The sequence below is a fragment of the Mytilus californianus genome, unplaced genomic scaffold (genome assembly GCF_021869535.1).
Source record: "Mytilus californianus isolate M0D057914Y unplaced genomic scaffold, xbMytCali1.0.p SCAF_2, whole genome shotgun sequence".
In the NCBI taxonomy this organism is placed as follows: domain Eukaryota; kingdom Metazoa; phylum Mollusca; class Bivalvia; order Mytilida; family Mytilidae; genus Mytilus; species Mytilus californianus.
The window spans coordinates 85,189,836-85,195,163 of NW_026262668.1; the positions used below are offsets into that span (position 1 = coordinate 85,189,836).

The 5,328-nt window shown below is 31.8% G+C and overlaps 1 long non-coding RNA gene across 1 annotated transcript; it reads right to left on the reverse strand.

Moving 5' to 3' along the window:
- Window positions 1-1,133: 1,133 nt before the first annotated feature.
- Window positions 1,134-3,385, reverse strand: LOC127728806 (uncharacterized). Its single transcript, XR_007994379.1, has 3 exons — window positions 3,267-3,385; window positions 1,882-1,958; window positions 1,134-1,506 (listed from the first exon to the last, which is right to left on the reverse strand). It is a non-coding gene; the product is annotated as an uncharacterized LOC127728806 (long non-coding RNA).
- Window positions 3,386-5,328: the final 1,943 nt, after the last annotated feature.

Consider the following 5,328-nt stretch of genomic DNA (forward strand, 5'->3'; position numbering starts at 1 on the left):
AAAGAAACATGTCTCCTTTCTTTAACTTTGGTATCCTGAAAATAAAAACATTTTTTTTTGTAAGACTTGTAAGACTAAAATATAATTAGGGTTTCCCTAACATTTTCCATATTGTAAAATTATAATTTTAATCCATTTAATTTCAAAGCAAAAAAAAACATTACATGTAAAACAAAATACACCTGCCTACTACAAATTAAAAACGAATAAGAATCTAAAAATTACATTTTGTGGCAGTACTAGTACTAGTGCTGAAAGTTGTCAGAGTTGGCTAGAATTCAACTAAGAATTTCTGTAAAAAACATTAAGAGATGTGGCACACTGGTATGATTCTTGCGCAAATTGTGAAAATAATGATTTAAAGTAATTCTGGTATCAGTTTTATTTTATATATTTAATAATGTAGTTACCTGATTATTATCCACAGCCATAACCAACTATTGTCCTCAGAGAGATGTACTATCAAAGCACAAAATATCTTTTACATCTGAAAGTAAAAAACTTAATGCAAATATGATGTTAAACAATTATACACAGTAACTGAAATTTTATTACTTATGTATCAAGAGTAGGCTACTCTCCTAGCTGTCCATATATAAAAGCAAAACAATTATGTTGTATCAAATAACATTTAGAGAATTTTGCAGTAATTTAAAAACGAATATTTGGGCACTCGTCACTGCTTGGTTATGTATAATCTGTTAGTGTTACTGTTTAAACAGATGTAATTTACATGTTCACTGTAATAATGCTGGGATATGTATTTTATTGAAATTAATCCAGTTATCATGGGGTTGATGGTAAACATGAACATTAACAAAATAACACAGTTCATAATACATCACAAAAATAATAAGATACAAGACATGAATTTATGTAGAATATGGAGTCTGGTCAGAAAAAGTTTAGAATTTTAAAGTCCGCATTGGCACATTATGCATCCTATACAAGTACATAACCGGTTGATTGTATTTGGGTAACAAGGATTAATTATGTACTTTAGACATGTAGCCATCCCAAGAATATCAACCACAGAAATGCTGGTTCCTGCTATGAAGACATCATGTATTCTGGATGTCTTGTAATAAAAGAAGTTTGTTCTTGCTGAAAAATTTTATTCACATACACACAAAGCAATATTAGAACATGTTAATTTTCCAAGTCCTTTTTTAATTCCATTCATGACACTATTTGAATAAATATATAGTCACTGGTTGGATTTTACATATTGATAATGGTGATTTCATACTCTGGTTAACTTCCGTCTTAAGTTTGTCAAAGGAGCTGACACAATTTGTATTTGATTTTTTGGTACATAAAGTATCCTCTGCGACGTGTACTTCATAGAAAATACATTCTACAAATGTATGTCTTCTAGAGGCTAGGTTTGATGCCTTTCCCTGTATTGCATGCAGTATGAGTGATCATTTTGTAAGTCAGAATATGGTGTTATTTCTTGCACTTTCACTACAAAGAAACATGTCTCCTTTCTTTAACTTTGGTATCCTGAAAATAAAAACATTTTTTTTTGTAAGACTTGTAAGACTAAAATATAATTAGGGTTTCCCTAACATTTTCCATATTGTAAAATTATAATTTTAATCCATTTAATTTCAAAGCAAAAAAAAACATTACATGTAAAACAAAATACACCTGCCTACTACAAATTAAAAACGAATAAGAATCTAAAAATTACATTTTGTGGCAGTACTAGTACTAGTGCTGAAAGTTGTCAGAGTTGGCTAGAATTCAACTAAGAATTTCTGTAAAAAACATTAAGAGATGTGGCACACTGGTATGATTCTTGCGCAAATTGTGAAAATAATGATTTAAAGTAATTCTGGTATCAGTTTTATTTTATATATTTAATAATGTAGTTACCTGATTATTATCCACAGCCATAACCAACTATTGTCCTCAGAGAGATGTACTATTAAAGCACAAAATATCTTTTACATCTGAAAGTAAAAAACTTAATGCAAATATGATGTTAAACAATTATACACAGTAACTGAAATTTTATTACTTATGTATCAAGAGTAGGCTACTCTCCTAGCTGTCCATATATAAAAGCAAAACAATTATGTTGTATCAAATAACATTTAGAGAATTTTGCAGTAATTTAAAAACGAATATTTGGGCACTCGTCACTGCTTGGTTATGTATAATCTGTTAGTGTTACTGTTTAAACAGATGTAATTTACATGTTCACTGTAATAATGCTGGGATATGTATTTTATTGAAATTAATCCAGTTATCATGGGGTTGATGGTAAACATGAACATTAACAAAATAACACAGTTCATAATACATCACAAAAATAATAAGATACAAGACATGAATTTATGTAGAATATGGAGTCTGGTCAGAAAAAGTTTAGAATTTTAAAGTCCGCATTGGCACATTATGCATCCTATACAAGTACATAACCGGTTGATTGTATTTGGGTAACAAGGATTAATTATGTACTTTAGACATGTAGCCATCCCAAGAATATCAAATGTTTGACCATGATCTGACAACATAAAATTTTTGACTATTTTTGGTATTTCTTTATATTTCAAATGATGAACCCAGACGCCCAAGAGTCCTGACAATATGAAGAGTTTTAGTAGTGAGATGAGATTTTATAACTGCCCCTTGATGAAGTGCCTAATTTTACTTCCAAGTTCTCCATACATGTGCATGGACCGTTCTTTTCTTTTTTGGTTTTTGTTTATGAGTATGAAGAGATTTTGTGTATCGTGGAACACTTTTTGACAACAAAGCCTAAAAATTAGTCTTTCGTAAAATTTCTTTTTATTCATTTGGGCGGGTTAAGCCTCAGAAAAATTATACAGGCCTGGGACGAGCGCTTGTGATTTATCCTGAAGACGGCAATATATATTTTTTATTGCATTAACTGAATTAGTCGGACTGAAATCGTACCCTTATCCCCCACACTTTTAAGCACATATATACGCATGTACAAATGTAACTATCTCCTGTTATCTTTGTTACTGGCCTGAGGTATACCAAAAGTTTGGAGAGATAGACAGTCTTAATATAAATACAATAGTAAGAACACGCCTTTAACTTGTAAAATAATAGTGTCCCTCTATTTTCACTTTATACTACTGCCAAAATATGCTATGACCTATGTGCAGTATGACTGTATGATATACTCAGTTGATGTGGTGAACGTAAGCAGGGTTCTGTAAACCCTTGAAGGTATAAAGGAATTTCCCAGTACATTTCCATATCAATTCTAAAGGAAAAAACAATACCTTTTAGTGTAAATGTCCATGAAACGACAGATGCAAACTATGTATTCTAAACATTTTTCATCACGTTCGAGGGATTACAGGAAGTTTATTTATGTTAATTTGGTCCCGCCCATAATAACGACTTTTGGATGCATCTAGTAACCGTAGCGGTATTTTAAAAATATGATGATATCGCACGTTATCATTTTGCAAGCCATAATCTGTTTTGTAAAGATATAAACTGTTTTTTGAACGAGAACTGTCATAAACTTACACTTAAAAGTATCACAACATGTAATTTTGTTATATTATACTTACAAAACGCCGAATTTATCTGGAAATGACATAAATTCAACTTGTGACGGTGGACGAAAAACGACAAATGAGATGCATCACTGTAAATCTCGCAAAATCTCATCATACTCAGTTTATTTCAATACAGGCAATTCAAATAGTCCACGAGATTCCGATCCTTCTCACTATACAAATCCTTGATGTGAGGTATAAATGAATGAGATATCAATTTAATGACATAAAAAAAAAGAAAAAAAAGCATCCCATAAAATACCACTAGATTAACCCCAGCACATTTTATGCCAGTACCTAGTCGGGCTATCTGGACCATGTGTTGTTTGTTGTTGTTTTTTTTTTCCGGAGGAGTCAAGCATTCGTGGGTTATATTGTGCTGTACAATATTTTTGAAAAATCCACTTTCTTTACTCTAAACCAATTCATTTTCGATGATACTTTGTTTCGCGTTTTTTCGGTTTTTGATGGGGCTCGTGTTGCTCAGTCTTTATTTTTCTGTGTTGTGTTTTTTATACTGTTCTTTGTCTTTTGATCTTTTTTCAATTTTTTTTGCCATGGCATTGTCACTTAGTTTTCGAATTACTAGTATCTCTTTGGTATAAGAAAGACGAAGGATACCAAAGGGACATTCAAACTCATAAGTCGACAATAAACAGACAATGCCATGACTAAAAAAGAAAATACAAACAAACAACAGTCCACAAAATGCAACATAGAAAACCAAAGGCTGAGCAACACAAACCCAACCAAAACTGGGGGTGATTTTGAATATCGCTTTGGTATATTTCGTTTCGTTTTTAACCCTTTCCAGGCACCATCGCGGCGATTTATTTTCGCGATTTCTAATTTCCTTCGTGTATTTATAAAAGGAAAGACGTTTTTCACATTCGAGCCGATTTTTATTTGCGTTATTGTTTTACTCTGGAAAATGCGAAAATTAATCGTGCGTAAATATTACAAAATAAGGAGATATGGTATGCTTGTCAATGAGACAAATATCTATCAAAGTTCAAATGAAGTGGATGTCAGCAATTAAAGGCAACCGTATTAGTTACTAGTAGTTTACAGTATTGTCTAAAGAACAGCAAATGTAGACAAATAACGTCTATGCAGTTTGTCAAACTTTCTACTTTTTTTCACGATTTAAATCCCCAAAATACCATTTGTAATGATTTGAAAACAATATAATCATAGTCTTTGTCAATATGTTTATTAAGCCCTCATCCACCACAAAGAAATGAAATAAAAGAGATGCTGCATTTCTTTACTTTTCACTCTATAATCAAATTCTAGCTTGGATTGATAGATCATTTTTTATTTCAATTCTGCCAGTGAAATCATATTTATGTTAAATCCTTTTATTGTATATTCCTGTGTTACAAAAACTGCCCCAAAAGAATTTTGAGGAAAATCGAATGAAATCAACACCATATAAGTGTATTGGTCACCATCACACAATGGTTGACTGATACGACGTGTCAGTGTCTCAACTTACTAGCGACAAGTTCACGGTCTTATATCTTTAGATACAAGATACAAGACCAGTTATCTGATCTGTTAATTAACCGATTATGTACTATTACCGTTTATGACATTTTGACAGTGTGGAATTGCACGGTCGGTGATTGCATATCATATACGCAATAGACGCTTATCATGTCGACGCACTCGGTCCTGCTTCTTTTTGAGTTCATCCGATTCCTTCTGTTTTCCCTTGATTTGTACATTCTTAATAGATTTATGAAATTTGAACATTGGGAAACTTCTGTTGCCT